Source organism: Pelophylax lessonae, assembly GCF_965119305.1.
Source record: "Pelophylax lessonae genome assembly, chromosome: 10".
Classification (NCBI taxonomy): Eukaryota; Metazoa; Chordata; class Amphibia; order Anura; family Ranidae; genus Pelophylax; species Pelophylax lessonae.
In genome coordinates, this window is record NC_138777.1 from 21,874,869 (window position 1) to 21,892,368 (window position 17,500).

Below are 17,500 nucleotides of genomic sequence, written 5' to 3' on the forward strand. Positions count from 1 at the left end.
TGAGAGGAGAGAGAGCACGGCGGCGGAGGCTCTGCTGTGATGTAAGCAGAGAGGATGAGGAGGAGAGGATGCTATTCACTTTCCTTGTGCTGCTGCTCACTGCCCCCTCCAGGTTCACACCAAGGCCCCGATCACACCGATCATTCTATGTGCGCTAAAACAACGCAGAATCGCAGCGTGCTAACCGCGCAAGAGAACTAGTCACCATTATCATCTATAAAGCTCTTCACCTTATTGGGGTTGATTTACTAAAGGCAAATAGACTGTGCACTTTGCCAAGCGCAATTGCTCCAGAGCTTAGTAAATGAGGTAAAGCTTCACTTTGCAAAAAATACCCAATCACAGCGAGGAATAGAAATAAACATCATTTTTGCTTTCACATGATTGGATGATGGAAGTCAGCAGAGCTTCTGCTCATTTACTAAGCTCTGGAGCAACTGCACTTGCAAAGTGCGCAGTCACATAGTTAGGTTGAAAAAAAACACAAGTCCATCTGGATCAACCAATAAAAAACAAAAAACAGTAAAGAAAACCCAACCATACAATCCCATATACACAATCCTATATCCGCAGTTGATCCAGAGGAAGGCAAAAAAAACCCCAGCAAATCATGATCCAATTTACTTTTTTTTAATGGGAATGTTATATAGCAAAATGTGAAATATATATACATTTTTTTTCAGAATTGTGTCACTTTTTTGTTTATAGCACAAAAAATAAAAACCACCGAGGTGATCAAATACCACCAAAATAAAGCTCTATTTGTGAGAAAAAAAGGACATCAATTTTATTTAGAAAAAAAAAGAGTAACAGGCGAAGCGCCTCTAAGTGCAGTACGTTTATTAGAATCAAGGCACACAAGTAATGGCAACTCACAGGATAGTGAATACAAGTAGGCTCAGTCTGGAGTCAGTCGGTGAGCGTACAGTCCAAAACCCAAATCCGGGAGAGGGGGGAGATGATCTGGCCGATAGATGGAGGCGGAGGACAGAATGTTCCAGCTACTGAAACACTTGAAAAAAGAGCGCGCATGCTCCGTACGAGCCTTGCGCATGCTCTGAAACGCATCGTGTGTCCTCTTGACCCTGTTGACGTCACGCGGCAGACGCTGCGTTCCAGCCTGCTACGAGTCCGCAACGAGGGGATCAGCCGGTCCCGGAAGACAGTAGCTGGCACATCCTGTCCTCCGCCTCCATCTATCGGCCAGATCATCTTCCCCCTCTCCCGGATTTGGGTTTTGGACTGTACGCTCACCGACTGACTCCAGACTGAGCCTACTTGTATTCACTATCCTGTGAGTTGCCATTACTTGTGTGCCTTGATTCTAATAAATGTACTGCACTTAGAGGCGCTTCGCCTGTTTCTCTTTTTTTGCATTATCCACAGAACTGTTCTTCCTGTGTGGTGGAGCTTGCCCTTTGTCTGCAGATAAAGATTCATCATTCAGTTTCATCATCTCCAGTGTTCCCTCACCTGATGGACTCTGCTTACCCTTTTGTTATGCCATTTAGGTAACCCCCTTTCTCTCCTTTTATCCCCCCTTTATGGTCATTTATTACACTTTTATATCGACCCCACCACATCAGACCAGAGCGCCAGCTAATTATTCTTTTTATCAATTTTATTTAGGTACAGCGCTGCACGACCGTGCAATTGTCTGTTAAAATAACGCAGTGCCGAATCACAAAAAATGGCCTGGTCATGGAGGGAGGTAAATCTTCCGGTCCAGAAGTGGTTAAACCCACAAGTGCTTTTTTTTACCTCTACTATTCCTTTAGAAATGCATGTTCAGGGTGTGACCCCCCAGCTCTTTATTTGTTATGTATTCGGTCTGGCCAGACTTCTGGGTTTGAGCACCCCACCCTCCCACACCTGTACTCTATCAGTGTCCACTAGTAAGCAGATATAGGAGAAGTCCCTTATAGTGCAGTCGCACATCTCTCCCAGTAAGGATAAGTATCTCCAATGGTGAGAGGTTGGATTCATCCTTCTTTATATGGATAGTGTAGGACCCACTGATAATGGGGTACTTTGACGTAGTGGTGGGCTTGAGCAAGATATGGCCATATGGTGGGACCAAATCCCCATTTTTTGCCTTTATATTTGATAGTCATTTATTTTGCATGTGTGCGCTATTCTCTGTAAATATGCATGTCGCTTGGTTCATAGCTGCACCAGCTTTAGAAATGCACATTCAGGGTGTGCCCCCCCCCCAGCTCTTTGTTTGTTTGTTTGTTATACCTTCATACTAGCTTTTGAAATTTACAAGTTTAGCAATTTAGAATTTTAGCACTTTTTAGCACTAGGAAACATTTTTTTGAAAAATAAAATGCGCATTTTATATACAACTATATAGATCAGGCCAAAATGAGGGACAAATGAGGAGGAAAGAGGGACAGAGGGACTTTGTTCCAAATAAGGACAGTCCCTTGAAATCAGTATTGCTTTCTGATTATGTTATCACTGTGATTGTCACAGCAGTCACATGATTCCCCTTCCACTGGGAGTGACAGTGCAGTCCCAGATTCAGTCCAGTGACTTTGCCTAGGCAGAGATAAGGTCAGTCTGCTGCAGGAAGGGGGAAGCATTTCCTCAGTCTCCCCTCCCCCACTAATAAGACTGTATATTGTAACTTTGTAGCAAGTCTAAGGTGAGAGGCTGCAGCAGGGGCCAAAGCGAGGAACTGCACAAACACCAGGATTTATGTAGCACCCTCTAGTGTGCTAGATTAGGTAGTTTTAAGACTTTTTTAGTGTCGGTCAAATGTTTTGGCTTGGTTGGCAGCCAAGCCTGTGTTTAATCTGGGTCGGGTGAGTGATCCAGGGAGGGCTGGTATGACTTATCAGGCAGCATCTCTGGTACCTCCCCCAACTTCTGGAACTTGCTGGAAACTTCCAGAAGAATGGGAGGGGAGGTTAGGAGGAGCTGCCTGGAGTATTCATGAGGTCATTGACCAATCCCCAACAGATGGGTTGGCAGGGGGTAGGTCACCTCAAATACTCAGGGTCAGCCCAGTAGGGTAGGAGAGTTTGGGTGAAAGTTGGAGGTGGAGTGTTAGGAGGCTGTTGGTGGGCCTTTGAGAGTAACCCTCTAGTCCAGGGAAAGGGGGTGACCTTGGGTCTGGGAGCTTAGGTGCAGGAAGGATCCTCTAATATCCCAAGGAGGAGTCCTGTCCAGTGGCATGGGAACAAGTGTGAGGACAGCAGGAGCCAGAGAGCAAATCTGGGAGACCTCCAGAGAGACGACAGCCAGGTGGGCTGGTGAGTGAGGACTGAGAGGCAGCCTGAGAGGACTGGGTGAGAGCAGTCCGGGATGGATGCATTGCAGAGTCAGTCTGGGAGGACTGTGGAAGATTAGTCAGAAGGGCTAGAGAGAGGGGCAGATGCAGCCAGTTGGGCTGGCAGTGCCTGAAGAGGTGGTACTGGGATCAGTAGCCACAGGAGGACAGCTGGGCACTAGGACTTTTCTACACAACCAAGGGGACCCTGGTCCCTGCCTATAAAGGGCATTTGCTACCAATCTGACTGAGCCCAATTGTCAGATCACCTAACAGTGTGCCAGCTGGTCCTGGAAATTTTATGTTGCAAGCAAGTAGCTGAAGAGTGTGTAAATAGATGAGCTTCGAGTTTGAGTCGAAAGTAAGTTCGACTCGAACATCGGGTGTTCATTCGTTTGCCGAACAACGAACAAATGTGGCCGTTCGTGGGAAATTCACCCGCCACAATGCAATGCTTGTGATTGGCCAAAGCATGTACCTTGACCTGCATTGATTATCTTGTGATGCTTGCACCTGGAAGTGGGTGGGATATATTAGGCAGCAAGTTAGGTCCCTAAAAAGTTGGTACTTACCTTGTGTCGCCAAAAAGCAGCATGAGAAATACCAGCGCCCAATTCCTGATCCGAAGAAGCCAGCGTGTGTTTAACCTTACCAGCAACAATGCAAACCTGATACATCAGTTCTGGGTGGAGTCACCCTCTAAGCATGTCCACCTGCCCTGTGATGGGCCTCATTCTTCTCAGCGTCCAATACCAGGAGGACGCGCGGATCCTCCGCTGCCACATCGTTGTGAATATGTAAGACGCAGCAAAGATTTCATCAGTGAGTGTAATAATTCCCGTGTAATCTCACATTTCCACCGCTCTCCGCTCTCCGCCCCCCCCCCCCAATTCCCCGGTGAACGCATTCAACAAAACAACGACTGCGAGCGAGGAAAATAGACCGGAGAAAACAAAACCTTGCAACTTCATAGAAGCATCAAAACAAGGGAGGCGATCCGGGGGGAATGGAGGGAGAAGACTTTCACGGAATGTTTCCAGATTTTAGCGGCATTCCATAACCTGCGCTGGAACGAAGGATTTAATTGGTCGTTTTCCCCTTCAGGCTCCGGGTGTCATGAACTGCGCTCATTGGAGGAGTAGATACCGGAGATCTGCAGATCAGATGGATTTTCCACTGATACTTCATGCTGTATGTATGGTGCATTCAGATCTCAGCAAAGTTTCAATGAGTATAAACATACACATCGACCGCAGGGGACAGATTTTCTTTAACCACTTAAGCCCCGGAGGATTTGGCTGCTAAAAGACCAGGGGGTATTTTGCGATTCGGCACTGCGTGAATTTAACGGACAATTGCGCGGTCGTGCGACGCTGTACCTAAACGAATTTGACGTCCTTTTTTTCCCACAAACAGAGCTTTCTTTTGGTGGTATTTGATCACCTGTGCGATTTTTTGATCATGCGCTATAAACAAAAAAAGAGCGTCAATTTTGCAAAAATAACAATATTTTTCACATTTTTTTATATGAAATTCACCAAAAAAAAGTAAAAATCAAAATTTTTTAACATTTTCGGCCAATTTGTTTTATGCTACATATGTTTGGTAAAAAAAAATCGCAAAAAGTGTATTTTGATTGGTTTGCGTAAAAGTTATCGCGTTTACTAACAAAGGGAAAGATTTTTGTTGTTTTTTTTTTTTTTTAACGCGTAATGGCGGCGATCTGCGATTTTTTTTGCGGAACTGCGACATTTCGGCGGACAGATCGGACCCTTGACTGACATTTTTTGACACTTTTGGGGTTACTAGTGACATTTCTACAGTAATCAGTGCTATACATATGCACTGTTACTGTAAAAATACACTGGCAGTGAAGGGGTTAACTTTATTTGAGAGGGAGGGGCTGTGTGTGTCCCTAGGGGCGTGATTCTAACTGTGATTGGCTGTGGCTTGAGCTGTAGAAACAGTGATCAACGGTCCTACATAGTAGAACCGTGTGATCACAGTTTCTACACAGGGGAGAATGACAGGTGGCTTGTTTACATTAGCCGCCTGACTTTCTCCCTCTCCCCCGACGATCGCTGAGTGACCGGCGGACATCGGGTCCGCCGGTCACACGCGCGGGGGGGATCCGTGACTACGCGGGAGCGGGAGCGCCCGCCGGCGGCGCGGGCTCGCTCCCCAGAGCCTTACAGGCTAGTGACGTACCCATACGTCACTCTGCCTGTGAGGGGCTGACCGCCGCAGTATATGTACTTGCGGCGGTCGGCAAGTGGTTAAAACACGGATCTCCAAACTTCACAGTATAAAGGCCACATTGTTTATTTTATAAATTAACAAATTCAATTTAAATAAATAAATACATTTTGTTTTGAAGTTTTTGTAATCTGCATGATATAGTTCAAAGCAACAGAAAAAAAAAAAACATAAGTGAAACAAAGCAAAGAAATTCCAAATAAACGAGCTTATCAGAGTCCCCCTTACATCAGAGTCCCCCCTTAGATCAGAGTACCTCCTTATATCCAGTGACGTATCTTCCATGCACACGGGCCACTGGCAAGACTACCAGCTTTGCAAAGGTCACACTGGCGAGCTGGCCCTGAAGTTTGCCACTATGGGGGGGGGGGGGGGGGGCAGGCTTCCTCCTCCCCCTCCCCTTCCTTGCAGTCGCTTTCAAATTCACCTAACCAGTGGACTGCCGAATTCTGCTTTACACCAGGGTCCACAACATTTCCCTTTACACCGGAGTCCACATCATTTCCCTTTACATCACAGTCCCCACAGTTCCCCTTTACACCAGAGTCCACAGCATTTCCCTTTACATCACAGTCCACAGTTTCCCTTTACACCAGAGTCCACAGCATTTCCCCTTATATCACAATCCACACAGTTCTCCTTTACACTAGTGTCCACAGCATTTCCTTTTACATCACAGTCCACACAGTTCCCTTTGACACCAGAGTCCACAGCATTTTCCTTTACATCACAGTCCACAGAGTTCCCCTTTACATCAGGGTCCACAGCATTTCCCTTTACATCACAGTCCACAGAGTTCCCATTTACACCAGGGTCCACAGCATTTCCCTTTACACCAGAGTCCACAGCATTTCGCTTTACATCACAGTCCACAGAGTTTCCCTTTACACCAGAGTCCACAGCATTTCCCTTTACATCACAGTCCACAGAGTTTCCCTTTACACCAGAGTCCACAGCATTTCCCTTTACATCACAGTCCACACAGTTCCCCTTTACACCAGAGTCCACAGCAGTTCCCTTTACATCACAGTCCACACAGTTCTCCTTTACACTAGAGTCCACAACATATCCCTTTACATCACAGTCCCCACAGTTCCCCTTTACACCAGAGTCCACAGCATTTTCCTTTACATCACAGTCCACAGAGTTTCCCGTTACATCAGGGTCCACAGCATTTGCCTTTACATCACAGTCCGCAGAGTTTTACTTTACATCAGGGTCCACAGCATTTCCCTTTACACCACAGTCCACAAAGTTCCCCTTTACATCAGGGTCCACAGCATTTCCCTTTACATCACATTCTACAGAGTTTCCCTTTATATCAGGGTCCACAACATTTCCCTTTACATCACAGTCTTCACAGTTCCCCTTTACACCAGAGTCCACAGCATTTCCCTTTACATCACAGTCCACAGAGTTTCTCTTTACATCAGGGTCCACAGCATTTCCCTTTACATCACAGTACACAGAGTTTCCCTTTACACCAGAGTCCACAGACTTTCCCTTTACATCACAGTCCACATGGTTCTCCTTTACACTAGAGTCCACAACATTTCCCTTTACATCACAGTCTACAGAGTTTCCCTTTACACCAGAGTTCACAGCATTTCCCTTTACATCACAGCCCACACAGTTCTCCTTTACACTAGTGTCGACAGCATTTCCCTTTACATCACAGTCCACACAGTTCTCCTTTACACCAGAGTCCACAGCATTTCCCTTTACACCAGAGTCCACAGCATTTCCCTTTACATCACAGTCCAGAGAGTTTCCCTTTACATCAGGGCCCACAGCATTTCCCTCTACACCATAGTCCACAGAGTTTCCCTTTACATCAGGGTCCACAGCATTTTCCTTTACATCACAGTCCACACAGTTCCCCTTTACACCAGAGTCCACAGCATTTCCCTTTACATCACAGTCCACAGAGTTTCCCTTTAGATCAGGGTCCACAGCATTTCCCTTTACATCACAGTCCATAGAGTTTTACTTTACATCAGGGTCCACTGCATTACCCTTTACATCACAGTCCACAGAGTTCCCCTTTACATCAGGGTCCACAGCATTTCCCTTTACATCAAAGTACACAGAGTTTCCCTTTACATCAGGGTCCACAGCATTTCCCTTTACATCACAGTCCACAGAGTTCCCCTTTACATCAGGATACAGAGCGTTTCCCTTGCACTGTAAAGAAGAACCCTGCGGACTCTTATGTACTGTAAAGTGGAACTCAAATCTAAGGGGGAACTGTGTGGACTCTGAAGTAGGGGGGAACTCTGTAAAGGGCCTCGGGATCAGTGGGAAGGGTTTCGGGCTCATCATGGTTTTCTTGCACTGGGGCCCTGAATATCTAGTTACTCCTCTGACATGGGCCCTGAGGGGGGCAGGGCACACTGTGCTCTAACACACATTGCACATATGGAGGAGCTGCTGTCAATCTACCTGTGCTCCAAAATGCTTCCCGTCCGTCCCTATGTGCCCTCCCCACAGTACTGATCCCCTGTGGCTCCCCTGCAGCTACCAGCTTCTCCTTCTCTCCCCTCCCACTGACCTTGAGTGCTGCAGGGGAGGCACAAGGGGATTCAATTCTAAAAACAGAGCCCCCAACTGCTCGTACATTTATGCTGCATTACATTTATGCTTGCGCTGACCATAGGTGCCCCATGTCTTTTACAATCCTAGCATGCCCCTGGCATAATGAAAAACATGCCCGCTCTTCACTATTGCACATTAAGCACACCACATTTTTTTTATCAAGCAATTGGGCCCAATTTACAATCAGATTTCCCCTTATATCAAAGTACCCACCCACATCAAATCCCCCCTGACATCAGAGTCCCCCCTTACATCAAAGTCCCCACCTACATCAAATCCCCCCTGACATCAGAGTCCACACTTACATCAAAGTCCTCACCTACATCAAATTCCCCCCTGGCATCAGAGTCCCCCCTTACATCAAATACCCCACCTACATCAAATTCCCCCCTGACATCAGAGTCCTCCCTTACATCAAAGTCCCCACCTACATCAAATTCCCCCCTGACATCAGAGCCCCCCCCTTACATCAGGGTTCCCATCAGAGCACACGCTTACATCACAGTCCCAATCAAGCCCCCCCCCCCCCTTACATCAGAACCTCCCTCTACTCAGAGTATCCGCTTACATAAGAGTCTCCTCAAACACCTGAAAAATGAAAAACAAAATTTAAAAAAACGTAATAAAAAAAAAAAAAAAGCCCCAGAATCACACAAACATGCTCAAGCCTGCATCCAGGCTTAGGTACCTCAGAGTTTCCTTCATTGCCTGTCTGGTAAAAGGTTGTCCCTGGGACAGGAAGTGAGATCAAATCTCTCTAAAGGGGTCCCAGGCAGTAGAAAACCCAGCAGGGGTTCCAATCCTCCCCCAAATCTAGAAAGAAAAATAAAATGCCATTACATACAAATTAACATGTGAAAGCTTCTCTGAGCTCAGTGATTGGGTTTCCGGCGGTGAGTCATGCGAAGGTTGTTCTGACCTTGTGATGTAATTATGAAGTGGATTGTAATCTGTGAGTACATGAATGGTGCAAAGGATGCCGCTGTCATACACGGCCGCTGTATACTGACTGACTCCCACAAGATCATTAAATGGGCTTCCTAGTCATGGAATGAGTCATTCCTCATCTTTCAGAGACGGCTGATTTCCTCCGGAGTTTGTGATTTCACTTTTCTTACTTAAATCAGTATTAAACCAAAAAGCCAACATTTATTATATTGCAGCATACTAATTCGTAGATGTGATGACTGCATTAGTTTTCTTTTTTTAGACTTTCCCTTATGTTTAAGGGGACCTGGCCAGTAAGGCTCCATTCACACTTGTGTGACTTCAAAGTCATGTGATTTCCAGTGCGATTTTACATTGCGACCTTAATGCTGCTTCTGGTGGCTTTTTAAAGCGGAGTTCCAGCCACAGAATCGTTTTTTTTTTTATCAATACCTCCCAAACTGTCATCCCCCTTCATACATCAACTAATCCTGATTTTTACAGTATAATAATCGATTGGCAATTAGAAAATCTTACTTTATAAAAAGTCTCCTGAGCGCCGCCATCTTTGTCCTGGTTCCCCTGAAGCCGCTGTGTTAATGAATGCCCTGCTTCCTGGTTCGAGAAGGAGAGGGGCCGGCGAATGCAGCGCAAAATCTCGCGCATGCCCAGTACTATGCAATCGGCATAGTATAGGGATGCCTATCATCGCGTCATTTCCTGTTTGGAAATAACGCGATGAGAGGAGCGGCCGGCCGCCTTCGTCACTGCCCATTGCATCCTGGGAGCGATGAGTAAGAGCTCCCAGGATGCATTGCGGGACAGGAAGTGACGACGCGGGCCGCGGCCGAGGAAGTGGATGTAAAGCTGAGTATATTATCCTCTGTAATAAGGTAAGTAAAAAAAAAAAAAAAGCCGGGAATATCCAATTCTTGCTCAGGTAACGATAAGGAAGCGGATGCCATAAAATCTAAAGGCATGATTTTGTGGCCGGAACTTCGCTTTAATGCTACTTTGATGCGACTTATGGTTAAATAGCGGGCGGCTCCGGGGTTGTTAAAAAATGGTAATTAGTGGTTTGTTAAGAAGCGGGCAGCAGCAGCATCCTTAAAGTGATTGTAAAGTTTTGGGGTTTTCTTTTTATTAACCACTACATGACCGCCCACTGCAGATTTACTGCGGCAGGCAGCCGCTCCTGGGCAAACCGACGTAGTACTATGTCGCTCGCTCAGGAAACTCTAGGGGGCGAGCGCACGTCGCCGGGCGGCACGCTCCTGCCCCTGCTCGTCAACCGTGGGGGCCAGTGCCTGTGACAGGCGGCTCCGATGGCCAATCTCCCGCAGCTGAGAGAGAAGGACAGACTGCTGATGTAAACACAACCGTCTGTCATTCTCACTAAAGTAATCACAGAGGCTATGTGATCCTGCTATATAGGATTGCATGTCTCTGTGATCAGTTCACAAACCACGCCCCCTGACAGTTAAAATCACGCCCCTAGGGACACATTTAACCCCTTAATCACCAGCAGGGTTAACCCCTTCCCTGCCAGTGTCATTATTACAGTAACAGTGCATATTTTTAGCACTGATTACTGTAGTAATGTCACTGGTACCCCCAAAAGTGTCAAAAATGTCAGTTAGGGGTCCGATTTGTCCACCGCAATGTCGCAGTCACGCTAAAAAAAACGCAGATCGCCGCCATTACTAGTAAAAAAAAAAAAAAACTGTAAAAATGACATAAATCTGTCCCGTAGTTAGTAAACGCAATAACTTTTGCGCAAACCAATCAAAATACGCTTTTTGCTATTTTTTTTCTCCAAAAATATATAGCAGAAAACAAATTGGCCGAAAATGTTAAAAAAATTTGATTTTTGAATTTTTCTTTTTGAAAATTTCATATAAAAGAATGTGAAAATATTGTTATTTTTTCAAAATTGTCACTCTTTTTTTGTTTATAGCGCAAAAAATAAAAGTCGCACAGGTGATCAAATACCACCAAAAGAAAGCTCTATTTGTGGGAAAAAAAGAACATCAATTTAGTTTAGGTACAGCGTATAGCACGACCGCGCAATTGTCCGTTAAAGTCAAGCAGTGCCGAATCACAAAATAGGGCCTGGTCATTGAGCAGCCAAATCCTCCGGGGCTAAAGTGGTTAAATAGTATAAAAATGATACTTACCTCCTCTATACAGTTGGTTTTTCCCAGAGCAGCCCGGATCCTCCTCTTCTCTGGTCCCTCTTCTGTGCTCCTTGCCCCTCCCTCCTGTTGAGTTACCCAATCACTGAGCTCAGAGAAGCTTTCACATGTTAATTTGTATGGAATGGCATTTTTTTTTTTTTTTTTTTTTAGATTTGGGGGAGGATTAGAACCCCAGCTGGGTTTTCTACTGCCTGGGACCCCTTTAGAGAGATTATATCTCACTTCCTGTCCCAGGGACAACTTTTTAACCAGATGGGCAATTGGGGGCACCCAAGCCGAGCTGCAGCTCAGTGTATCCATTCAGACACGGAGCTGCGGTTCAGCACCGCCCCTCTCTCTCCTCATTAGCTAACTGAGTTTGCTTGACAGCAGTGGGAGCCAATGGCGCTGCTGCGTGTCTCAGCCAATCAGGAGATAGTTCCAAACGAGCGAGGCATTTGTGGACATTGCTGGATCGAGATGAGCTCAGGTATGTATTAGAGGGGCTGAGGGGGGCTGCTGCACACAGAAGGCTTTTTATCTTAATGCACAGAATGACTTTACAACCACTTTAACAACCGATGACTCATCAGCTGTCAGCGGAATTCCCTGCTGACAGCTGAATGTAAACAAAAAAATGCCAGCATTAGAAAAAAAAAAAAAACTTTGTGGCAGCCCCCACCCAATCCATATCAGGCCCCTTAGGTCTGGTACAGATTTTAAGGAGCACAAAAAAATAAATAAATAAATAAAAAAAAAACAGCGTTCATACCGGAATCAGGCTGCCCCCCCTATGTGAATGAGTATGGGGTACATAGTATTTATTCACCAAAAAAAGAGTAGTGTAAATAAAGACAGAAGGCAGTGTAAAAAAAAAATAAAATAATTGTCTATCAGGTGTAGATCCATTATTAATCTTGATTACCACCGATCCTCCGACCCCCATAAAAAAATAAAAAAAAAGATGGGCCCCGCCCCTTAGTTTATTTAGTGGCATCTACGAAGCGGAGCTGTGTGTCGACAGGAGCCAGCGTTGGGTGCGGACCTTTTTTTTTTTGTCAGGTCAGCAGCCGGCATTTATTGTGAATAAAGGACTTGTAAAATTTGTTTTTATTTACTTTATATTCACATAGGGGGGCTGGGATCTGGGGGTCCCCTTATTGAAGTGGGCTTCCAGATACTGGGTAGACACCCTCCACAACCACCGGGCCAAGGTTGTGGGGAAGAGGCCCTTGTCCTCATCAACATAGCGCAAATCATCCCCCCCCCCCCCATGTGGAGGGCATATGGCCTGGTATGGTTCAGGAGGGGGGGGGGTGCTCACCCATCCCTCCCCTTTCCTAGCTTGCCGAACTGCATGCTTGGATAAGGGACTAGTATGGATTTTTTTTTGGGGGGGGGGGGGGAACCACAACCACCGGGCCAGGGTTTTATGGAAGAGGCCCTTGTCCTCATCAACATGGCGCAAATCATCCCCCCCATGTGGAGGGCATGTGGCCTGGTATGGTTCTGGTATGGTTCAGGAGGGGGGTGCTCACCCATCCCTCCGCTTTCCTAGCTTGCCGAACTGCGTGCTTGGATAAGGGTCTAGTATGGATTTTTTTTTTTTGGGGGGGGGACCACAACCACCGGGCTAGGGTTGTGGGGAAGAGGCCCTTGTCCTCATCAACATGGCGCAAATCATCCCCCCCCATGTGGAGGTCATGTGGCCTGGTATGGTTCTGGTATGGTTCAGGAGGGGGGGGGGATGCTCACCCATCCCTCCACTTTCCTAGCTTGCCGAACTGCATGCTTGGATAAGGGTCTAGTATGGTTTTTTTTTTGGGGGGGAACCACAACCACTGGGCCAGGGTTGTGGGGAAGAGGCCCTTGTCCTCATCAACATGGCGCAAATCATCCCCCCCCCCCCCCCCATCTGGAGGGCATGTGGCCTGGTATGGTTCTGGTATGGGTCAGGAGGGGGGGTGCTCACCCACCCTTCCCCTTTCCTAGCTTGCCGAACTGCATGCTTGGATAAGGGTCTAGTATGGATTTTTTTTTTTTTTTTTGGGGGGGGGTGGGGGACCACATGCCTTTTAAAAGAAAAAAAAATTGGCATGGGGTTACTGTTAAAATCCGTACCAGACCCAGGTGGGTTCCGGCTCCTTAACAACCATGTGTTTACTGGTTGTTAAGGATGCGGGTGGGTGCTGGCTCCTTTATAGCACTCAAGTCGCATGTAAGTCAGACCCAAGTAGTGAATAAAGACATTTTGGGGTTCAGGTTTACTACCGCTTTAAGGATCGCTGATCTTTTGTATAATTATCCTTTAGCCATTCTTTAATAGCAGTCACCCCGTTCCTGTTCACTGAATCTAGAATAATAATGACATTTTTGTTTGGTGCTTTTATCAGTGTACAATTCTGAAAGAATTTGTTTATAGCAGAACAGCAGACAGATAAAAGGCACAAAAAAACGCAGATCTGTTTCATTAACACATGAATACATTATTTTTTTAACCACTTCTGAATTGGAAAGGTTTTACCCCCCCTCCCCCCCTTAATGACCAGGCCATATTTTGCGATTCGGCACTGCAATACTTTAACAGACAATTGCGCGGCTGTACCCAAATAAAATTGACGTCCTTTTTTTCCCACTAATAGAGCTTTCTTTTGGTGGTATTTGATCACCTCTGAGATTTTAATTTTTAGAGCTATAAAGAAAAAAAGAACGACAATTCTAAAAACAAAAAACAAAATTAACATTCTGCTATATAACATTACCAAAAAAAAATGTAAAAATCAAATGTTTTTAAAATTTTACGCCAATTTTTATTCTGCTACATATTTTTGGTTAAAAAAAATCCCAATAAGCGTATTTTGATTGGTTTGCACAAAAGTTATGGTGTCTACATACTAGGGGAAAGATTTATTTAATTTTTATTTATTTTTATATTTTTTTATTAGTAATGGCGGCGATCTGCATTTTTTAGCGGGACTGTGACATTGCGGCGGACAGATCGGACACCTAACTGACATTTTTGACACTTTTGGGGGTTCCAGTGACATTACTACAGTAATCAGTGCTAAAAATATGCACTGTCACTGTAATAATGACACTGGCAGGGGCGATCTATGGTGGTTTGGTTCCGTGCCATATCCCATCTTGTAACGCCTTAGGGCAGGGCTCAAAATTTCAAGTCATGAGCTACTAGCCAGGCCTTTAGAGTTACTCGCCACTTGTTGCCCCACCCAAACCCTACCCTGCTCTGCCCCTAAACACGCCCTCATAAAATATCTCATAAGCGTGCCCCCTTTCAATGCAGAGTGACCACAGCGTGCCCCCTTAAATGCAGAGTGACCACAGCGTGCCCCCTTTCAATGCAGAGTGACCACAGCGTGCCCCATTTCTATGCAGAGTGACCACAGCGTGCCCCCTTAAATGCAGAGTGACCACAGCATGCCCCCTTTCAATGCAGAGTGACCACAGCGTGCCCCCTTTCAATGCAGAGTGACCACAGCGTGCCCCATTTCTATGCAGAGTGACCACAGCGTGCCCCCTTAAATGCAGAGTGACCACAGCATGCCCCCTTTCAATGCAGAGTGACCACAGCGTGCCCCCTTTCAATGCAGAGTGACCACAACGTGCCCCCTTTCAATGCAGAGTGACCACAGCGTGCCCCATTTCTATGCAGAGTGACCACAGCGTGCCCCCTTTCAATGCAGAGTGACCACAACGTGCCCCCTTTCAATGCAGAGTGACCACAGCGTGCCCCATTTCTATGCAGAGTGACCACAGCATGCCCCCTTAAATGCAGAGTGACCACAGCGTGCCCCCTTTCAATGCAGAGTGACCACAACGTGCCCCCATTCAATGCAGAGTGACCACAACGTGCCCCCTTTCAATGCAGAGTGACCACAGCGTGCCCCATTTCTATGCAGAGTGACCACAGCATGCCCCCTTAAATGCAGAGTGACCACAGCGTGCCCCCTTTCAATGCAGAGTGACCACAACGTGCCCCCTTTCAATGCAGAGTGACCACAGCGTGCCCCATTTCTATGCAGAGTGAACACAGCATGCCCCCTTTAAATGCAGAGTGACCAAAGCGTGCCCCCCTTTCAATGCAGAGTGACCACAGCGTGCCAAGAGAATATATAATTCAGAGAGCTTCTGGGTCACATTAAAGGAACGGGTTACCCCAGCCTGATATGCCTCCTCCCATTGGTCACCTGTCATTGGTCCCAGGTCTCTCTCCCAGAGTAACGCCGCCTTGTTAGGATGGCCCTTGCAGAACTCACACAGTAACATGCATTGTGAAATAAAGCCTTTAGACACAGTGTTAATTTCGTCGACTAAAACCGACTAAAACGTTTTCGTCGACTAACACAATTCAGATGACTAAAATACGACTAAAACTAAAATGGCATTTTAGTCAAAAGACTATAACTAAAACTAAATTGAAATTTGCTGCCAAAAATTAACACTGGTGCATGCTCAAAGCATAAATAATAACATATTATATTTTTCACTCCAGGACCAGCAGTAGTATATAATGAGTTTGGAAATTGTAGAGAAATGCCTAAATAATGCATTACAAATTACAATTGAACTACACCCATTTGATTATAGATGACTAAAATGAGTTTTAGTCGACTAAAATGTAGGGCGTTTTAGTCGACTAAAATATACTGGAGTTTTAGTCGACTAAATACGACTAAAACTAAAACACTTGCAGAAGACTAAAATAGGACTAAAACTAAAATGCCATTTTAGTCCTAAGACTAAGACTAAAACTAAATTGAAATTTGCTGCCAAAATTAACACTGTTTAGACATTTCAGAGGGAAGAACGGTTGGCTGTGTTTACAACAGCTGACCGTCCTTCTCTCTTAGCGGGGAGCGATCGCGGGTGGCCGGGAGCAATCTGTGCCGTCTGCCCCATGCATCGGTGTCCCTGCTGCCTAGTGGGGGTGCCCCCAAGCATCACGCACGCGACCTACGTAGTGCTACGTCGGTTCGCACAGCCGAGCCAGCCTGTCGCAGTAAAACGGTCGGCAAGTGGTTAACCAGCAACCGACAATGGCAGTTTGTTAAAAAAAAATTCTAGTTTACTTGTTTGGAGTTCCAAAACTAGGAAAAACTTTTGCCTTTAGTTATACTTTGACACCAGATGCATAAATGCCCATAAATGCACATAGGCCATGACGCCCAAGGGCCAATTCCCACTATATGCAGTGACAGACGTGACAGTGACAGACTTCAGTGTGTGTCACTGCAGCGACACACAGAAAACAATTGTTTCCTATATTTCCCATTCTCACTGCAATGTAGCATGTGCTGCGATAAAATGTAGACATGCTGCATTTTATCGCAGCGCAGCGGGCCAAATCGCACTGCAATGTCCAGCCGTCCAGCGCATCGCACTGCCTGAAGTTACAGTGAATGAAGTGTAAGAGCCGGTTCACACTGAGGCGACACGACTTTCGGGGGGCGACCTGTGAAGTCGCGTGCACCGCTGTGCACCGCGACTTCGGCGCGACTTGCAGGGACTTCACATAATGGAAGTCTATGCAAGTCGCTCCGAGGTCGCCCCCAAAGTAGTACAGGACCCTTTTTCTAAGTCGGAGCGACTTGTGTCACTCCTAATAGAACGGGTCCTGTACTACTCAATGGACCGCGACCGACTGCGACTTGTCAGGCTGACAAGTCGCCTGACAAGTCGCGGCAGTGTGAATGGGCTCTAAGTGTTGTACACTTCAAATAAGGTTAGAAAAAAATAATAAAAAAAAAACCAGGGAGCTGTGCGATGCGATTAATCATGCATCACACTGCCCCCTATCGTAGCAGCAATGCAGAGCAGCCTGATCGGCGAATCGTTCAGGCTTCTCGGCGATTTCACGGAAAAGCAGTGTGAATTGGCCCTTAACCACTTCTGGAAGTATTTGCCCCCTTAATGACCAGGCCATTTTTTGCGATAGGACAGTGCGTTACTTTAATGGACAATGGCGCAGTCATGCGACGCTGTACCCAAATAAAATGAATGTCCTTTTTTCCCCCACAAATAGAGCTTTCTTTTGGTGGTATTTGATCTCCTGTGCGCTATTTGCCGCTATAAACAAAAAAGAGCGACAATTCTGAAAAAAAAAACAATATTTTTCACATTCTGCTTTATGACATTCCCAAAAAAGAAAACATTTAAAAATCAACTTTTTTCATTATTTTAGGCCAATTTTTTTTCTGCTACATATTATTGGTAAAAAAAAATCCAAATAAGTGTAAATTGATTGGTT

At 45.9% G+C, this 17,500-nt stretch overlaps 1 protein-coding gene across 2 annotated transcripts in view; it reads right to left on the bottom strand.

Annotated features, from left to right (window-relative positions):
* Positions 1-17,500, bottom strand: part of OSBPL5 (oxysterol binding protein like 5) — a 210,302-nt gene that overhangs the window by 187,456 nt on the left and 5,346 nt on the right. Inside the window, exon 1 of one of the 2 annotated variants that reach the window (XM_082270306.1) lies at positions 3,850-3,937. The exons of the other annotated variant lie outside the window; for it this stretch is intronic. The gene's annotated coding sequence lies outside the window, so the exon portion shown is untranslated. Of the gene's footprint in view, positions 1-3,849; positions 3,938-17,500 lie in introns of those variants that run through there. 2 annotated transcript variants of the gene reach the window in all.